Here is a 22,544-nt window from a genome sequence, read left to right as displayed (position 1 = left end):
TATTTGTGACATAGCATGCTGTGTTGACTGCCTATGCCCAAAAAATCATTGTAACCCCTGAATCAATCAACATAGTTCTAGCAATATCCACTAGTGTTCTGTTCTTCCTTTCAACAACTCCGTTTTGCTGAGGAGTTTTTGGTGCTGAGAAATTGTGATTGATTTCATTTTTAGCACAAAAGCCTTCAATTTGAGAGTTTTCAAACTCTGTGCCATGGTCAGATCTGATGCTAGCAATCTTGCAGTTTACCTTCAGTTGAATAGCTTTGGCAAAAGTGATCAGAAGTCCGACCGTCTCATCATTAGTCCACAGAAACATGTTCCATGTGAACCTGGAGAAGTCATCAACAACTACAAGAATATACTTCTTACCTCCTCTGCTTTGAATTCTGACTGGTCCACATAGGTCCATGTGAAGAAGCTCCAGAGGTCTAGTTGTGCTCATGCCTTTCTTGGCTTTGAAGGATGATTTTGTTTGTTACCCTTTTGCACAAACATCACAAACTTTATCATTTGAAAACTTCAACTTTGGCAATCCACGGACCAGGTCCCCTGCAACAAGTTTGTTCAATAAAGAAGTACTTACATGACCTAATCATCGGTGCCATAGATTTGCATCATCAGTTTGAGAGCTCAGGCATGAAAGACTGTCCCTTTCAATAGATTCAAGATCCGCAACATACATATTTTTGATTCTTTTGGCAGATATAACAACTCTTTTAGTTGCACAGTTTGTAACCAGACATTTATCAGACATGAACTTGACTTCATTTTCCTTGTCACAGATTTGAGATACACTCAAGAGATTGTATTTCAAACCATCCACATAGTGTACATTGTTAATAGAATGATCAACTAATCTTCCTATCCTGCCAATACCAAGAATAAAACCCTTTTTACCACCACCAAATGACACACCACCACCTTGGTGTGCTTTCAAAGAGAGGAAGTTTAGAGTGTCTCCAGTCATATGCCTTGAGCATCCACTGTCCATATACTAACACTGGCTGCTTCTTCTCTTCTACACAAGAATCACTTATTAGACTTAGGAACCCTCTACAAATAGAGTTCCCAAAAACTGTCAAAAGGCTTAATGAGAAACCTTTCTATCTATGGGGGTAAAGTATTCTTGCTAAAAAGGTGACTGGGACAAGGTACCCTTTTCTTTTTCTCAGAGACTTTTCTTGATTTAAGAAACTTCTCTTGCCTTTCTTTTATTCCCCTTAAAATCTCACATTTTTCTTTCAGATGACCATTTTTTCCACAGTGGGTACACAAAAGATTGTCAGAGGCAGACACATACTTACTATGAGGATTGTAGGGAGGCTCTATCTGTCTACAACCTAGTCCTTTTTTACCGTTGAACTTCTGATTCTTTAAGTAAGATAGTATCTTAGACGAGTCAGTCCATTTGAGGGAGTGGTTCAACTCTTCCTTGATCTTACACAGATCTTTCACTAGTTGAGAGTTCCTTTCCATGGAGGCAACTAACTTAGACTTAGAGGTCTTAAGTTTCTCTTCTAGTTCAACCTCAAGGTTCCTGAGTTTACACTTCCCACCCTTAGAGGTACCAGGTTCCTCATTGGGTTCTAGACTACAGGTCTCAAGGATACCTATCCTAACACTTATTTCAGATATTTGAGAGTTGAGGGCTGAGTTTTCATCCTCGCATAACCTCAACATTTCACTCATCGTCAAATTTTCAGAAGTTAGTTCATCAACTGAGTCAGTTAATAGAGCAACATGTTTTCTCAATCTATTAATGGAAAGAGTATCTAGATCATCCTTGAGATAAAAAAGGGTTACCTCATTCAGATCCTCTTCATCGTCAGATTTTGCCATTAGTGAGAAAATAGAGTTGTAGACAGTTTCATCATTCTCCACAAGTATCATTGAGACATCTTCTGGACTATCTATCTCTTCCTAGGACTCGCTAGAAGCATTTTCCCATACAGCCAAAGTTTTCTTCTCCAGTTGATTAGCATGACCTTTCCTCTTAGCATGGTCTAGGACCTGGTCCCTTCTGCGAGGTCTGAAGTCCTGTGTTTCCTGCTTCTGGTTGGGGCAGTCCCTCATAAAATGACCAGGTTTGCCACATTTATGACAAATATCATTTGCATTAGCTGCTCTACTGGTCGAAGCTTTCTTATGAAAACCTCCATGATTCTTGATAATCTTTTGAAACCTTCTAGTGACGTATGCCATCTCATCCTCCTCATCAGTCACATCGTTTTGGGATGTTTTCAAGGCAACCAATTTTTCCTTCTTTTCCTCCTTCATGTTTGTCCCCTATTGCTTGTTCAACTCATAAGTTTGGAGATTTCCAATCAGTTCATCCATGGCAAGTGTCTTCAGATCCTTTGCTTCAGCTATAACATTCACTTTGCTTTCCCATGACTTGGGATGCACTTTAAGAATCTTCCAAACTTGTTTGCTCAAGGGAATAAGTTCACCAAGGCATCTCAGTTCGTTGGTTATAGAGGTGAATCTTGAGTTCATCTCAAAGATGGTTTCACCTTTCTTCATACAAAAGTTCTCATACTGAGTCGTAAACATATCGACCTTAGACTCCTTCACTTATGTTGTTCCCTTATGGGCTATTTGAAGACAGTCCCATATCTCCTTGGATGTCTCACAAACAGAGATTCGATTGTACTCATCTGACCCGTTTCCACACAATAGAATCTTCTTTGCTCTATAGTTTTTCTCTATCTTCTTCCTGCCCATCTCATTTTACTCTTTTCTAGTTTTAACAATTGTTGAAGTGAGCTCTCCGTATTTCACTTCCTTTGTGGCAATGTATGGTCCATTGAAATCACGTCCCACAACTCGGTGTCTTCAGCATTGATGTAATCATGCATACAATTCTTCCACCACCCGTAGTAGTGTCCATTGAAACGGGGTGGTCTGGTAGAAGACTGCTCTTCCTCCATATTGGGTGAAGCAGTTATTCCTTCAGGATCTTTTCTTTTCTTGGTGTTACCCAAAATGAAAAGTCAAGCTCTGATACCACTTATTGGAATGTATGTGTCCACTTGGCTCTGATAGGACCAGGTCCTCAACACGATTTTTAATGACAAAAGCAGATACATACAACTTTACGTGGAAACCTCCTTGCTCAAAGGAGTAAAACCATGACTTGTCTCATAGGGATTTTCAAACTGCTTTCACTAATCTTCACAAGAAAAAGTAAAAACACAGTCTACAACTTGAGATTAACCTGATAATCTCCACACTAAGTAATATCACCTATTACTTAACTGAGCCTAAACAGATACAACACTGCCCACTATACTAATCCTAACTGATTAATATAGACTTTGATGTAAGACACTAAGTTACTCACAACTAAGTTCTTACAATGATTCACACAAGCTTGAAACGTTTCTATCACTAACGAAATGATTCCTACAATATAAGCACGATTACAAGCACTCAAAGTAATAGCTGGTACAGAAAGCAATAATCCACTCTATCAAGTCCCTGCTGTTTTGATGCTTGAATATCTCACTTTTTGAATGAATGATTTAGTTGTTTGTGAGTTGAATATATCAACCATGAAGAGCTATTGTCCAGCATACACACAACCTCGTCCGTTCTGATTGGTTCAGGACACTGGCGTCTTACCAACCTTTTGACGCAGACAACTTTACAGCTGTACAACATATAACCCTGGATGAGCATACTCTGCAGAAGACCGGGTCCCTGCACTTGTGGGGATATCATCAAAACATCTGGGAGCATTAACACTTATCATGAGCTTACATATGTAATGACCCAAAAGTCGAGGTCATGATGACACACACTCAGAGAACTCCAAAATTTTGTGTGTAAGCCAAATGAAATAACACATATGAGCTTCCAAAGGGAATTCAGGTCACAACCGACGAGAAATAAAAACAACAAAGAAATTCCCAAAACCTGGTATCGTAAGCATAAAGAGCATCTAATACGTTTCTAGAATTTGGAGTACATCTCAAGTCTTCAAAAAGAAATTAAATACTGTAAATGATAGATGGAGACTAATGGTGATTCAGAAAATAAGATATCACCACAACTCTGAATGAGAAGAAGACACTAGATCGATCAACCGCTATGAAGATCACCCTAACTAGGATCTGCATAAAAAAGATAACAGAAGTAGGGGTGAGTACAATCCATATGTACTCTGTAGGTTAGACCAAATTAGCATAAGCAACTAATCAGACTCAAGAAATAAACTATGAAACACTTCCACCTGCATATAGAAAAGTATCATTCTGACATCGGGGACATCAATTTATATATTAACGGTGTGAATAAAGTAAACACATAAGGATACAAATAATACTCTAAACAACAGATAAGCAAGTTACACAATGCAAGAAAACTGGTCAATACAATGCAATGAGATGATGAAATGATATGGTGGAATCCAGGCTACCGCACAACCTATCGTATACACTTCGTCGAGCTTTAGCTTCCACAAAAGGACCCATGGGGACTCGCAATCCATATACCAATCTCAATATCTCATCAACTTAACACCTAGCTCGTGGTCAAGGAATAAATCTAAGGTGTCTCATTTTTCTTTTCTCAATAATAATATTTCTCCACTTTTGCATATGCCCATGAATCATGATATGTTGAATGAGGATGAATGCATTACAACACATAAAACACAAGGCATAATCAATTAAATCAAGCATTTAAATAGCCTATAGTCACCAATCTCAATAAGTCATGAATATGTCCTCAAATGATAGGGATAGTAGAACAATCCATTTGAAATCAACCTTTACCATTTCGAAAATATTTATTTCGTTTTAAGATGATCAAATATCAATTCAAACCCCTAACTCTGGCACTTCAATGCCACATATAAAGATTAGACCACACAACCCTCACTCGGATAATTTCTCAAATATCACAGGTTTTCAACAACAATCATTCAGGTATCACACGAGCCTCCATATAGGCTAGACATTACAAATAGGCATCATACAAACTAAAGAAGGAGGTCAACACTTACCAACCTCTAAAACTTATATTACAATTTATTTCACAGTTGACTTCCCAAGAAAGATTAGTTACTTATCCTAGTCTAAAAGAGGGATAGTCAAACCTACCTCGAAAGTCGAAACTTCACCCGAACAACTCAATTGTAGCACTCCCTCAATCAAATGATCACTGAAACGATCCATTACTATCAAGAATAGAAAAAGTTCATTAAAAGGAGCCCAACAATACCCATATTGATAGGACTAGAATGGGGTAAAATAATCTAAAAATCTCTTCAAAAATTGAAAGGCTAAAATCAGATTTTTATTTAAAAACACAATCTACAATGAAGGAGAAACTCGTAGTTGAAAACCACATTAAAATCAATCAAGAAATGAGCTTCAATTCATGAAAATACAATTTTTCCAATTTAGGGGGAAAAACTCCAAAACCCACATTGAAATTATGATTAAAGATGTTTTCGGAAGATAAAAATTCAAGGAACCAACAAATAATTGGTAAGGAAGGCTTACCTACATGAGTTTTCACAAAAATGCTCACAATAATCGCCTCCCCAAAGCTCCAAAGGATTGTAAATGGTGGAAATGAGGAAAATGGGAAGAATCCCAAATTTAGGTTTTGTTCAGGTAAAAATTGGTCACAGCGATCGCGAGCCACTAACTCTTGCGATCACGAAGGACACAGAGCTTCACATTGCGATTGCGAGACCCCTGTCCACGATCGCGGAGGCTAAGGGAGGGGCTCATCGCGAACGCGAGCCTGATGACCACGATCGCGAAGGCCACAGAGTAGACACATCACGATTGCGAGCCTACTGACAACGATCATGAAGGTCAAAATGACCCGCACTAGAAACCAGAAAACCAACGGCTCAACTCAAGGGAAAAAGTCCCTGAATGGACCCTAGGGAATTGTTCGGGGTTCGATAAAAATAAATTGAACATGCTACCTCACTAAATTCGACATTCTGGACTCAATGAAATCATCGAATTTCTGAAAAAGGTCAAATGATGAAAATGCCTTTCCGGATCTCTCGTAAGGCTTAAAACTGTACTTCTTGCCTAAACACCCAAGACTCAACCGAAGGCCTCAGAAACTTGAGTAACCATCTTACTAGCTCAAACTCGACATTTTGGACCCAATGAAACTTACGGAATCTCAAATCGATACTTGAAACTCAAAATTTTGACCAAAGTCAATTATGCCAATATAATTCAACTCAAAAGGGGCAAGATCACCAAAATCAATCCCGATCACATCGGAGACCACGCTAACCATTTTCATAACACAAGCTAATCATGAAAACACTAAGGGAAAGGAAAAAAATATCATTTCACAAATAAAAGCAATTTCACAAGAAATGGGACATTACAACAAAAGGCTAAGATTGTTGCTTTTTCCATGTTAGACTTCCGAATATGCAAAAAATGAATTACATAGTTTCGCAACAATGATTCAATTGGCTCAATTTAATAAATCAAAGTGTTACCATGGTTCTTGGCCTTCTACTCTCGTTCAACAAAATTGGCCTTCCAGGACCTTGAAGCTTTGGTAGAAATGCTCAAGATCTTTTTAATGTAGTGGTGCCATCGACCCCATTAAAAGTCACTACGACGGAGTCAATGGTGACTCCACCGTGGGAAGAGCCGCTTCCTTCTTGCTTGATAGGGGGGCTTCCATTCACCAACGCAGACTAAAAGTGCTTTTCGACGAAGACTATGCTCCAGCTGGTGGTGAAGGAAAGGGGGAAGCGTTGTTGTTCAAAGGAATCTATAAGCTAAGTTTATTAAAGAAAAAGAGAGAAACATAATTATGGTCGTTATTCCATTCTTCTAGAAACAATAGCTAGTCTAGATGATACAACTCCTTGGTCAGCAAAATAACAAACTTCTCATATCATCCCATCTCATTATCATCATCGATACTGGATATGAGGATCCATTTTCTCTAAATGGTCTATGTGAACACCCTGTCCAGAGGTGGATCTAGAATTTGGAGGTTATGGGTGCCATATCGTTATGTTCATCAAATTGATCAAATATTAACCTATTTTGACCTTGTAAGTAGAAACTTGGGATGCATTTGTTTGCTTATTCATCCTTTATGTTTATGACAATAAATGAATCCACCAAAAAATTTATGATAACTTACCCAAAGAATATTTTTTTCCAATAGTATTAAAATTTACATTAAATAAATAAATAAATATACCATTTATTTATAATTGCACTCCACGAGTTTTCTTATTCTAAAAACACTCAATGATGACATACTTATTTATATTTATAAATATTTCACGTTCTATGTAACAAACTAAATATAAAGAGGTTGGAGAATTTCACATACATAATTTTAGTAATAGAGACGAAGTATTCGCTCATATCAACTGACAATCTAAAAGGGCCAAACAAAAATCAAATGTGATTTCGATATGATTTTCATGTTATCACTTATTGCAACATGCAATTTTTTTAAAGAGAAAATGGTCAAAACCCCCCTCAATCTATATTCGAATTTCCAACTATACACTTCAATTTCACGGGGTCCTATCACCCCCCTAAAGTATTTACTATTGAATTTATTCTATCCCTAAAAGGTCACAACCACATCTATGTTAGACATGTGAATATCACGCACTTGACACCTAGAAATTTCATTAAATTTTATTTTTTTCCAACTTTTTTATAAGTCTTTATTCTTTCCTCCTATATCTTCACTATACCCATTTTCACCATTATTGTAAAATCCAAATATCTTGGAGTTGCACTTGTGAGGAAGGGGCAAATAATGATGGTGAGACTTGTTAAAAAGTTATTCCCGTCGGAAGATTTGAAAAACAAAGTAAAAAAAGTGAGAAAGAAGAAAAGTGAGGGGATGAATAGAGAAAGTGATGTTGCCATTAATGGAGATCACTGGAGATGAACATTATTCTCTTAGTGAAGATGAAGAGGAGTCGGTGATGTGTTCCACATCATTGTCATGTCGATGCCGGTGACAATTTTGAAGAGAAAAAGATTGATTCACCGGCGATTGAACAATTAATAAGATTGAGAATATGTCTAGATGTAGTTGATTGATTGAAATTTGAGATTGATAATTAAAGGGTTTATTAGTAAGAAAATATTTTTTTTGGGTGTTCAAATGAATTTGATTTAAATTCAGATCAATTTTTTTTTTCAAATTAGATTCAAAGCCTTTTGGGGTGATATAAATGTATTCTCATATCAATTTGTCAATAGTTTATTAGACTGATTTTACAAATTTGTTTAACAAAGAGTTTAAATTTTTTTCTTGAATCAAGAATGGTAAATTTGGTGAAGATGGTGATGATAGTAATTGTTTAGAGATGGTGACTTTTGTTACAACAACAATAATAATTAAAAATACATATTTTTTTAAAAGAAAATATCAATAATAAAATTTTAATATTTACTTTTGGAGTTCACTCTCTCAAAGAGAGTGAGATACACTCACTTTGCCAGCTATGCATTTAGGGTGATAATAATTTCAGTTTGAAACACTTCAGAAGGTGATAGGACCTTTGTGAAATTGAAGTGTGTAGTTAGAAATCGGAACATAGATTGAGGGGCCTTTTGGCCATTTTCTCTTCTTTTTTTTTTATAAATTAAAACTTTCAAAAAGATTTAAATTATCACAATCCAAATATTACTTTCATATGCATTCAAATGATTTAGGTAATAGAACAAAGAGTAAGAGAAACGAAATTTGGACGAAAGGGAGGAGCTATAAAGAATTAGTTGAAAGAAGAAAAATATCACTCCCTTATCCTAATTACAACCTTTCAAATTTATCATCTAAAATAAATATTAAATATTTGTTTGACTATAAATTATTTCATTAAGGTAAATATAATAATTTAAAGCTAAGTTATTTTTAATAATAAGAAGATAACATTTTTTTAGTAATAGACTAAAAAGAAAATGTGTCACATAAATTCAAATAAAGGAAGTATTATTTTATGCTTAAAATAGAAAAGGAAAGAAAAAGAAAATCGTTAAAAATTACAACAAAAAGATGTTCGAAAAATTAAAGTTTAGAACTTGATACTATTACCAAATGGGTGTAGAGCCGTCAAAATGGGGTAGGGTTGGAATAGGATTTTTCAAGCTCATTTAAAACTAGTATAACTTACATAAATCTCATAGTGTAAGACCTAAAATTACATCTTATCCCTACTATTTTTTATTTTACAAAAAAATCCTTAAATTATCAGTTATCCGAATACATAAATTTCATCCGGATACATTAATTGTGATACAATATAAAACTTGTCTATTGTGCTTAATATGAAATATTAACGTCAAATTGATTTTCTTTCCCACAAATCACGTAGAACTGATTGTTATCAATCCATTCCAATCTGTAACAACTTCACAAAATTGAAATTCAAATTTTCATCTTCTCTGTCAATTCGAAATCGTGAAAGTTCCACATGAGGAAACAACCCTTGTTTGTGTTGTTGCTCAACAAAAAGGGTGACAAGATCACAAACCTCGGTTGCTGCTAACATTGCTAACAAGATCCTTCTGTCAACTAGTAAGTTTCTATTCCCCTTTATCATCTTTCATTTATTGAAATTTAATTTGATTTCTGAAAAGTTATTTCATTTCTTGTTCAAAGAAAATTAAAGAATCTGAGAAGCAAACAGTGGCGAAATCAAGAAACTGAACTGGGAAACAATCAACATTGATTGATATAACGAATGATTTCCCCATTGTTGGTCTTGCTATGGGAAATTTATAGAGACTCCCTCTTTAGAAATATCTAAGAAAAGGATTACCGGTCAAGCCAAACACTTGGTTACTCCTTGATCTGGCGATGCTTTATTGAGGGGACAAGTTAAAACTTTGTTGCAAAAGGTTGAAGAAGAAGCTTTGTTTTGTCGTTTTGATGTGAATATGTAAGTCATGAACGTGTATTGTCATTTTGTATCTATGGATTATGATGTGGTCATTATTTTGTATCTGGATGTGATTTGAATAAAAATATATCATCATAATATATTGCATATGATACATGCAATAAATGGATTACCAATTGAGATAGATCAAATACGTTTTGAATATTGAGTGTGTGTATCACAAATTTGTATAAATGTATCATACTATTATTGTGTATATTGTAGATATAAATAGTGTAACAATCAAGATATGTAAATTATTTATTTTGATCAAGAAAAAATATGGATGATACATTAATATATATATATATATATATATCAATCTTGGATTTTTGTGAATGGTTGTATCTTTAGTTATTGTAATGTTTCTAGTACATGTTATAAGATGGTTACAAAATTGTGTCGTTATGTGTTAGTTTGTTGTTATATAGGTATTGCTTTGAAAATAAATATATATATATTTCATATAATGTATCACTGAATTTCTTAATGTTTGCAGATTGTTCCATGTCATCTGAGTTTATCTTTTCAGTTTATGATGCTGGAAGAAGATACATTGTTTGCCTTAAGCAAAAAATATGTAATTGTGGTAGATTTCAACTAGACGAGATAGGACGTTTTGGAAAAGAAGAATATATTACTCATGATACATTACTATTCCTAAAATATTTAGTAAATTCCTAAGTATTTGCGCGTAAAATGTTTGATTTTAGATCGATAGATTACTGTGTAGTAGTTATTAAGTATCATTTACATGTAGTTTTAGTTTGCGAAAGAATGGATATGTATCATATACCTATTGTTGGATCTGATATACAGTGCTCCACTTATAGAACATTATGATTTATGTATCAAGATTATTATTGGATAATATGTACATATACATTGCATTCTAAGTTGGATAAGACTGAACAAATATCAAAAAGTGCAGATACATAACACACAACTGATTTGTTACTGTATATATAGCATTTTCAATTTGAATAAGATTGATGATACATTAAAGAACTTGATATATGTAAATGAGACATTAGGTAGTGTTTATGTATCAACAACATTTATATTGAACATGATAAAACTAATCGAAGATTCAACAACATTAGGGTTATGTATCAACACCTTAAATATGAATATGATACATTGCATAAAATAAAGGCTAATGTAGTTGTGAAGTATCAGATCAGTGATGACACTAAAAAAGGCTAATTTAAGAATCAAAATAAGTGAGATACATTGAAAATTTGTATATTTGATAGTGATGATCGTGTAATGGTATATCCAACTTTTTCCCCTTTTTGTGGATATTTTTTTCAACGGTAGATTTAGAACTCGAGCATGTGTCCTTCCTCGACTTCTCCGCTCTCAAATTCTTCATGATTAATGGGTCATTTCGTTGTTTTGATCGATCTTCATGAAAGTTTTCATCAAATCAAATACACAAGGTACATGTTGTATGTAGAACCAAACCTCAAAGAGTGAGTTGGAATTGTTTGATCACATATTTCAAAGACTTTATTGAACAAAAAATGACAAACTGTTAAACATGATACAAAAATGACAAACTGTTAAAAATGATACAAAATTACAAACAGTAACACATGATACAAAAAATAACTAACAATAACCCATTATACAAAAAATTCCAACAGTTTAACTTGATACAAAATTTGTCCAACCGTTAAACACGATACAAACATTGCCCAACACTTAAACATGGTACAAACAATGACCAACAATTAAATTAGTAGCCTGCAATGTATCTTATGTGTGTATCTGATATATTTTAATTTTTTTTTTGAGAGATCGTGTATGAGTATTCAAGTTCTGAACCGATGCCACCATTATTGAATCGACATAACTCACCTATGGATCTCGATCCAAAGCCCTTACCGGAGACACCAACAATTCGATCTTGTTCTCTCTTTTTTGAGCATTTTTCGACAGTCGATTTCAAAATCATCGTCAGAATTAAGAACACGGCCTACATTGGATCAATATTCAGCTCAATCAATATCTTCATAATAAAAAAACACGGCTAATGTTAGGTTCGTTTAAATGTGTAAAACAAAGACTAAAAGATGGTGCATCTTCCATTTGTATCAGCAATTTGAAGAAGAAAAAAATTGAAAAACAAAGGATGAACAAACAGTTGGAGAAGATGAAAAGGATACCTATTTCACGTTGAAATCGTTTTGACATGAAAGAGACTAATTTCGAATTTCATACGTAATGGATCACTAAACTGAAAAGATCATGGGAATAAAAAATGGGAGAGATTTGTAGAGTGAAATCAGGAAGTGATAAGCATGGGTTTGAGGAGTGGGAGTTATGTATCCGGAATTTTGGTTGTTGCGCTCAAAATAAGGGACTTTGGTAAATTTTAAAAATGGTAGGGAATAATGAGAATTATGGGGAAAAAATGTGTGTATATAGGTAATTTTCCCTTAAAACTAGGGCTTATAAACTCCACCCATATAAACCCTTGGCTCTTGAGGCTTGATCAGGGTCGAGCCGGGATCGGCCCATGGGCCAAATTTATTTATTTAAGGGTAACTTATAACAATATCACTAGTATATGAGATAACTAATTAAATACATGCTATGTTGTAATATTATGAATCTTTTCAAATTTTGGTACGTCCTGATACATGTATCTCGAGATAATGGACTCAAAATTAGGTTAATTTGTTCTAGATACAATATATTCAAGTGGATTTGCATGTATCTAGGATACATAAACAAATCCTATGCCCTCACCCCCACCCATCTTGCTTGTCACTCTTTTATCTCGCTCACATATCTGGGATGAATCACACTAGATACATGTATCTCACGTATCTAGTATCCTAGATAGATGCTAATTACATTAGAGTTTTTGTTAATGTTATCGAAACAATACCAGTGTTTGTCATATTTGATTTGAAAAATCTTCTCATTTTCTTGATGTTATAGAATTTTAAGTTTGGAAAGAAAAAAAAGGGCTAGTCCGCCTTAGCCCTCGCCCCTTCTAGGATTGGGTTGGGTTGAGTATTTTCAGGCCCTTTCAAATGAAGGGCCGGCCGACCCTAGTCCTTCAAATCCCTTGGCCCGCTAGGCTTGGGTCGGCCTTTTTTGACAACTTTAGATGGGTATATGATTTTTACGCATATTATTTATATACGTAAAATGCAGCATGAAATTTATATGTGGAATACTAGAATCAAACCCACAACATGGAAGTTGAAAACTTGTCCTTTCACCAGTACTAGCACCACACGCTTACTTGTTACTGTGTCTGTGATATATATATATATATATATATATATATATATATATATGAAGTTTCAACTGAGTTCACTGGGTGTTTTGGCACCCCTCCCTTACACATAGATAACAGAGCATGAGGGAGTAGAAGAGAAAAGAATTCTCAAGGGTGATGGACTTTCAGCCTAGGCAATAAGATATTGTAGGCATGCAAAAGCCTTCACACCTAGAGACCCATTTGAGCCAAGCAATTGTTAGATTACTAAGGAAATCAAAAGTTTGAATTCAATGGTGAAGGGATACATGTACATACATAATATAAAATTTATTATAACTAGGGATGTTCACGGGTTGAATTTAATCAGTTATTGGTCAAAGTCAAAATCATACCAACTTCATTGATTTTTAAATTCTCAAAACCAAACCAATTATAATATACATTTATCGGTTTGGTTGTTATCAATTTCAATTTGGTTTGGTTCAGTTATTAATAATACACAAAAATAAGAGGAATGTTTCATTTAAAACGGGAAAAAAGTGGCAACAATCCATTCCGAACGAAAAATAGTTTGAACGGGTGACATTATAGAACTTTCAATCTCAAAATTTACTATGAATAAAGCTTCAAAATTCACCATTTTGGCTAAGAAGGAAGAGAGACTGACATTTCTAGTCCCACCAAGAATTTTACCAATCTTGGGTATTTTTGTTTTCATAAATAGATTAAAAATAAAATTTGATGAAAATGTATATAAGATCTTTAAAATTGTTTGTAAAAATAATATATTATGCATGTATAATAATAAAATATATGTATATAATTTATCGGTTGGGTTCTGTTCGGTTATTTTCTTTGATTTTTTCAAATAAAATCCAAACCAAATACTTTTAATTTTTAAAAATTCAAAACCAAACCAAATCCAAAATAAAATTGGATTATATAATCGATTTGGTTCAATTTTTAATTTCAATAGGTTTTTATCCAAACCGTAAACACTTTTAATCACAACTATTGGTAACTCGACCTCGCCCTGGGATGTATTAAACATGTACATCTACACCTTCCCATCTACAATTCACTTGGATAGTGGGTAGATGGTCTATCGTATTAAAGAAGTGAACCCACTCACTGGCTTGTTTTGGTCATCGAACTATTTTATGGGTTTTTTTTTTATAGGAGTTATAGTTCGATGAGAAGTATAACTCCTTAGTATTTATGTCAAACACTCTCCTTTTCAGACTAGGATCTCGACCATCTCCTTACTCCTAGAAAAGGACTTACTAATGGAGATTTTTCCTTTCCCCAACATTGGCGTATCCTCTTCCTCCACCTCTTAAATGAGGTGTCTTTGTTGAATGTCTTGACCATGAGATATCATGATCAAGTTTGCCGAAACGAAAGCAAAGGTAATGAAATGTTGAAAAGACAAGGTTGAGAAATAAATAAAGGGTAATTTACATAAATAATATATTATATAACTTTATTTACAAATTATGACATATCTTTTACTTTTGCACAGATCAGTCTTACTTTTTTTTTACCACAAATAGATCATTCTCTTTATTGTTGTAAAACTAAAGTAAAATAAGAAAAGAAATATAGAAGATGAAAACAATAGAAATAGAGAGACGAGATGAAAACTTTTCTTATTATTCCAAGTCTTCAAGTGTTCACCAAATCTTCAAGTGTCTATAATATGAACCTTTATGCCTCTATCTATAGTGTAACATAGATGCATACAAAAGGTTAGTCATAAACATGAAATTAAGATGAATATAATGGAGGAGGTTATGGAGGTGAAAAGGTACAAGAATAATGACCATAAAGGTGGAGGTTATCTTCATAATGGAGGGAAGTAATGGAGATAATTAGCCATAGTAACTTCTTGGTGTAGTGGACATTCATACCATAGTATTTTATAACACTCCCCCTTGAATGTCCATAGATAAAGTGTCTCGTTAAAACCTTACTAGGAAAAAATCATGTGGAAAAAAATCCTAATGAATGAAAAAGAGTACACATATCTTTTAATATGCTTTGAATGTTGCCTTGTTAAAAACCTTACCAGGAAAACCCACTTGAGATAAAATCATGGTTAAAGAAAAGAGTACAACGCGTATTTTTCTACCCTTGATAAAAATTTTACTTGATATCTCGGAGACGTTGCATTCCAATCTTATATCACAACTTCTCAAATGTTGTTGTTGGCATGTTCTTAGTGAATAAGTTTACAATATTATCACTTGAATGGGTCTTTGAACATCTATCTCACCATTTGAAGATCACGTGTGAAAAAGATTTTTGGTGAAGTATGTTTTGTCCGATCTCCTTTGATTGTATCCTCCCTTCAATTGAGCTATATATTACTTTCGTGTATGGTGGCTGGAATGTCCTTTTACAAAGGAAAATCACATATTTTCTGAATACGATAGATCACGATTACAACCAAACACACTCCCTACTTACTTCATAGATCAATATTATTTCTGCATGATTTGAAGAAGTGGTTACTAATGTTTGATTCTTTGAATGTCAAGATATTGTTGTGCCTCCATATGTAAGCAAATAGACCATTTGTGATCGAGCTTATGCAGATCAAATAAATATTTTGCATCTACATAATCAAATCATTTATGACTCGGAGATTGATCATTTCAATTTTATTGAAGCTCATCTTTTCTTCTCAAAGAAAATCAACATCTTATATGTTGAGTCATTTGCTTTATTAGTTTCTTGTTATAACATGAATGATAATATGCCAATCCCTTCACATAACTTTTGTTGTGTATATCAAATAATTTTCTAGTATTTGCATAACTAGAAATTTGTAAGTGCACTAATACCTGCCATTTTTAATCATTTTCATGAGGTCGAAAAGATTTTTTCTCTGTGTTAAGCAATCTCAGAACCATTGGGTACTCAATGGGATTGTTTTAGGCCCTTTTAAATCCTTCAAGAATTTTCATATAACCTTCATCGTCTAGTTAGACATGATAATCATTTATTATACATATTCAAGAATTTCATCTATTGCCAACTGAAATAAGTCTCATTGTATCCACCATCGGAGAATATATCTCCATTTAATAATACAAGGACTTTTGAGAAAATTCTTTATGTCCCGAGGCACAAATACTTTATATCTTACGGTTATACTTTCGCACAATGATTCATTTGTACCCCCATTAACATATATTTTGATCTATAAACTATAAGTTCAAAAACATCACTGTTCTAAGTGAAACAAAATATACTTAAATAGTGCATTTTATTTGGCCAATAATTTAACTGTCCACATTATATGACATATTTGAATTCAAGATCCTCGTAACCATTTATAGCATTGAGTGCTACTTCATATCAAAGATACCGTCGACGGTCATTTTGATATCGATTCCAATACGACATAACTTATCAAGATCTCTTCATTTTTCATCATTTTCAGCTACCTGAACCTCTGCCAAGGTTTTATGAAATGTCATGTCATGATGCTCTTTTAAAGCACTTGCCTCGTTATCATGATCATTTTGATAATTTGCTCCTGTCCTTCCTCATGGAGTTTTACGTTTGAAACCGATTGGTATATCACGCTTCTGACGTACCATAGACTATGTCCTTCAAGGACCATTTATTGGAGCATTTGCAGCTTAATTAAAATATTGGGTCAGCAAATACATCTGACAAATTATTTGTAACATTTTGCAAATGAATTATCTTTTGAACTTCAAGTTCACATTTTTTTAACGAGGATCTAAATTATTCACCCCACACATAATTTTCAGCTGGTAAACATATCTCCCCCTAATGTTAGAAAATCTAACATTTACCCCAACCTCATTTGGGGATCCATCTTTATGTGTGGTGGAGCAATAAAATCATATGTGCACACATCAAATTTTTAGATGAAAATTATTTGGTTCCTGACCCTGAACCAATTATGATGGGAGAACCTTGTTAGCTTGATGCGTACATGTTAAATAAACTCATTATATACCAAATTTTATTTGAGATATTTGTTCTCATAATCAATGGTCTAGTTATAATTGGAGGCATACAATTTATGCTAACCAACCAACATTATCAACATAATTTTATAGTTTGGAACGATGCTCTTAATTTAACAATTCGAGCAAACAATCTTACAAAAATCAATTTGTAAGTTGATAACAAACACACATGTGACCGTACCATAGATGCATCTATTAAATTATAATAGTAAGCGGTCTACATGGCAGGTGAATGAGCCCATATTCACCTTTTTATATATTTCAAATAATTTGAGGGGATACTATCCCAACCTTAGCTGGTACAAAGATCATTTTATCATGAGAACAAGCAACACAAAAGAATTCTTGAAGAATCTTTTATTTCTTCAAACATATAGCCACGCAAATTCTCAATTTTTTTTGCACCACATGTAAATCGGAATGGCCAATCGGTTATGCCAACTGATATTTATTCTAGTAAACTTCTAGTTTACTTTTGCATGTGATTCCTACATCATGCCCATGTTTTTATTCAATAAACAAGAGAAAGGTGAGTAACCTTTTATGTAAATATTCATAACCCGCCTTGATTGTAGTAATATGAAGATATTTAATAACGACTTGGTGCTCTCTTGTGAAGAGCCAAAAGCTCTTGATGTAGGGAGGTTCGGTCCAGTCTGTTAAGGTTTATCTATTGTATCATACACTTCTTGCATTCTGTCCCACGCTTCATACCTCCTCTTTCTTCTTAAGTTAAGATAAAGGGTCAGGCATGGTGGGGTAGGAGCATCTAGTCAACAATCTTTTTGGCTTGACCAAGAAGTCTTATGTCCTCCGAGTCGCATATCGTTTTAACCGAAAGAACTTCTTGCGCAATTTCAATAATTTACAATCTCAATATAATAAATTTTTTCAATTCCTCTGAAACTTAAAAAGTTTCTTTTGAGACTTACTACAACCTCAATATTATGAACTATTTTATTTTCTGGATAGTAACAAATTAGTCCTTCCGAAACTCTAAATGAATTTTGTGTACTGCCACAAATTTCACAACACCATTTTTATGGTGACCATCTCCTTCAAGGAGAGAATCATTATTATTGTCATGGTTAAAATTATTACATGCAAGACTTATTTCTTGACAACTAATGACAAATTTGTGTTGCCACACAACAATATTTATTTTGGTCATGACCACAACCTTTATAGGAAATAATTATCTGTTTCTTTTGTTCTTCAATAGGATTCAATCCAAACACTCATAGATTCTATGCCCGCCTCTACTCTGATGTTCCAACATACCACAATATTTGTGTAGTACTCAACGTACATGACTAAATGACCATTTATGTCAAAATATTTCTTTTCAATCTCTCAAACCTCCCGTAGAGGTGAGATGTGACATTTATCAAACCATACATGAACATGTCCTTATCCATACGAATACAAGTCACATTTTCTTCAAGAAATGGACCATAACCATTTGTACATGCTCCATAAGTTTTAATTAGAAACTCATTGTCATGCTTTGACATTATCAAATTTATGTGACCCACCTTAACATCACTTTAAAATGTCAAATGTACTAAATATACTATCACTTTGTATTCCTTTATTTTGATGGAGGATTTTCAAAACTTTTCAAATTGGATTGCACCAACAACAATGTGCCCAATAACCTTTCATACCACTTTGATGGCAAAAATTACCTTCACATTTTGAAGGACCATCTTAAGAACTCATATTGTTTTTCCTTTTAATTACCACAATGATGATCATTAACATTTTACCACACTCATATTCATACATACAATCACTTGTCATCTTTCAAACATATTATGCACTGCTATCGCATTCACATTAGAGAATGGAGCAAATCAATTGAATGAATTTCATGATTTTTATCAAGAGCATATCAATTTGCTCAATCATCATTATATCATCAAATAGTGCATTGAGACTCAAACTCAATGTCTTACCCATGTAAAGATGTTTTAGGCCATAATTTGATGGGACTCAAACCCAATACCTTATCATCTTGGTGCGATGAAACTTGAATCCATCGTCTTATCCTCAACCAATAATATAATAAGTCACCCAATTTTATGTACTAATAAATCATAATTAAAGTAACAGAAATACAAAACCAATGGTATAGTATGCCCACCTTAATATGTTAAATACCAATTCCAACATTAATAAAATGATACTAGAAACTCAAAAGTGGGAAAAAAATAGTCTCATCAGCCAAATTTTCAGAATCTTTAGTGGACTATTAAAATTACTACTATCCGTAATTTAAATGACTTATCAAAGTGATAACTTTTTTTTTTCATTAATTCAACAAGAGAAGAACTGTAAAAGACATATTTAAGAAAGGAAAACAATTTGAATAGTTTTAATGTTTAGCTTTTTGCCTTCTCAAAGTGATGACGAAAATGTTCAAATAAGTAATAAAAAGAGTGAATAGCTTGACTCAACTAGATGATCTGTTTATTAGAATAATGTAATAGTTTATGTACCTGATGTGATGAAAGATTATATGTTCATCTATCTCAGTTAGTTTGAGACTGGTGCTGATAACGTGTTGTAAAACTAAAGTAAAATAAGGCGAGAAATATAGAAGATGAAAACAATAGAAATATGGAGACAAGAGATGAGAGCTTTTCTTATTATTCCAAGTCATCAGGTGTTCACCAAATCTTCAAGTGTCTACAATATGAACATTTATGCCTCTATTTATAGTGTAACATAGAGGCATACAAAAGGTTAGTCATAAACATGACATTAACATGAATATAATGGAGGAGGTTATGAAGGTGAAATGTTACAAGAATAATTGTCATAAAGGTGGAGGTTATCTTCGTAATGAAGGGAAGTAATGGAGATAATTAGTCATAGTAACTTCTTGGTGTAGTGGACATCCATACCATAGTATTTTATAACTTTATTTCTTCTCCTTCTCTTTTTTCCATCATTTTCTTTCTTTCATTCTTCTCTTTTCTTCAGTCATTTTTTTCTCTCTCCTTCTCTTTTCTTCCGTCATTCTCTCTCTCTCTCGCTCTTCTTCTTCTATCGTTCTCTCTCTTTCATTCTTCTCTTTTCTTCAGTCATTTTTCTCTCTTTTTTCTTTTTTAAATTTTAATTATTTTAATGTTTAAGGATTTTTTGAAGATTAATATTTTATTTAAAAAAAAATATGGACATCATTAATAAAATAAATAAATATAATTATACTTGTAATGCATTTTAAAGTCAATACATTATACATAGTGCATTTTTCAATGCACATTATGAATATATAACTAAAATATCTTTAATACAATAATATATTTTAACACTGTTAATAAGAGAAAAAAAACAATTGTAATACATTTGAATTCAATCTATAATACATATTGTAGGCATGTTTTAATGCACATGTTGAATATATAACTAAAACATTTTTAATACAAATATATTTTAAGTATTATGTGTGGATTTTAAATATTTCAGTATAATTTAAATTAATTTTACATTGTTAAAATGTATTATATTTGTTGGAATAACAACAATCAAATTTATAACAATGTATAATATTGAATTCAAATTGTATTACAACTATAGTTTATATAATAACACATAAACTAATTTGAATAATTTTTTAATATTTGAAATTCAGGTATAATATCTTTTTGATATCGTTTAATAAGAGAAAAAAATAAACAACAATTATAATACATTTTGAATTCTATACTTGATACCATTAGGGTATATATATATCTTAATGGTATGAAGGAGTAAATTAGCAGTGGTAAGGAGTAAATTAGTAATTTTTCATTGAATATATATATATATATCTTAATGGTATGAAAGAGTAAATTAGCAGTGGTAAGGAGTAAATTAGTAATTTTTTCATTGAATCACTATTTGCTACCAACCAGAGTATATATATATACTCTAATAGTATCAAGAAGTAATTTAATAGTTTTTCACTGAAATGTGAGTTTTTCTTCATTGATACCATCAGTATATATATACTCTGGTGGTCTCAAGTATAAATTTAGCTAAAATTGATATCATTAGGGTGTATATATACTTGATACCACCGGGGTATGTATATAACATAATGTTATCAAAGAGTAACTTAATAGTATTTTTACCGAAGTGAGTTTTTCTTCCTTAATTCCACCAGAGTATATATACTCCGATGAAATCAAATATCAAATGGCTATTAAAGCTAAAGTTATGTCATAAATAATAATAAATATAAAGTAACATTAAAAGGGATAATTAATCATATAAAATATATTATTTAAGTAAAAATTCCATAAAGAAATTTTGAAACTTTCATAAATGACTGCAGTTTTGGCCTTGTTAACAATTTGTAGCTATAGTTTAGGTATTTATCATTTGTAGCATGTGTTTGGAGTGTCAGACGACTATATTTATTGTATTCATATGTACCTTTAGATTGTATCAATGAATACAGTTCTCATTGAGAAGCTTAAAATGTGTGACAATTTATTATTTATTAAAAAAAAAAGCAAATGCAACAAATTAGCCAACTATCACACTACAAAGAATACATGGGCTACAAGGATACAAATAAAAGTACATTAAAACCTCACTAAATTAATAATCTTAAAGATAATATTTTCTTCCGGTTCCGATTTGGATCAGTGGAAAAAATCACTAATTTCGATAAAATAATAAGATAATCCCCTATATAAATATATGGTCTCATCAATATTATAAATTAATAATTCTTTAAAAGTACAAATATATCTAAGACAAGTGAAATATGATTCTATCGTGTTTTTTTGTTAAAATTTGAATCTAGTTGAAGCTCATCTCTAACTTTTCTTATTGCATCAAAAAGTTATGGTGTTGTCTTTTCGAACTACACCATCAAATTGTGAAGAGTTCTAGATGTGATAAGTGTTTTCTTAAGCGTAACTAGTTGCAACGGTATTGTATCATCTTCAACTTCATCATCAACATTATTTTTTCTTATGGTATCCACAATTTCTTCTAAGTAATGGACCTCTGAACATGTAGCATTTTCATCCGGATAATCCAAAATGTTATTGACGTCAACTTTTTTGTGGTAATCGAGATCATTAAGCATGACCTCAAGTTCATGAATGACGTTTTCACAAAACACTCTTTAAATTAATAAATATTAATTTATCGATTAAATAATAACTCTATAAAATAATAATATTTTATGATCCCATATATATTAATTTATAGAGGTTTTACTGTATAAGGGGTTACATTCATTCACTCTTATTTAACTTGTATTCATTCACTCTAATTTCACATTTATTCATTCGCTCTAGTGATTGTATCAACACATACAATTTGATGGACATGGTTACAATAGATTGTATGTGTTCAATAAATATAA

Source organism: Solanum stenotomum, chromosome 4 (assembly GCF_019186545.1).
Source record: "Solanum stenotomum isolate F172 chromosome 4, ASM1918654v1, whole genome shotgun sequence".
In the NCBI taxonomy this organism is placed as follows: Eukaryota; Viridiplantae; Streptophyta; class Magnoliopsida; order Solanales; family Solanaceae; genus Solanum; species Solanum stenotomum.
This window is presented reverse-complemented; position numbering follows the sequence as displayed.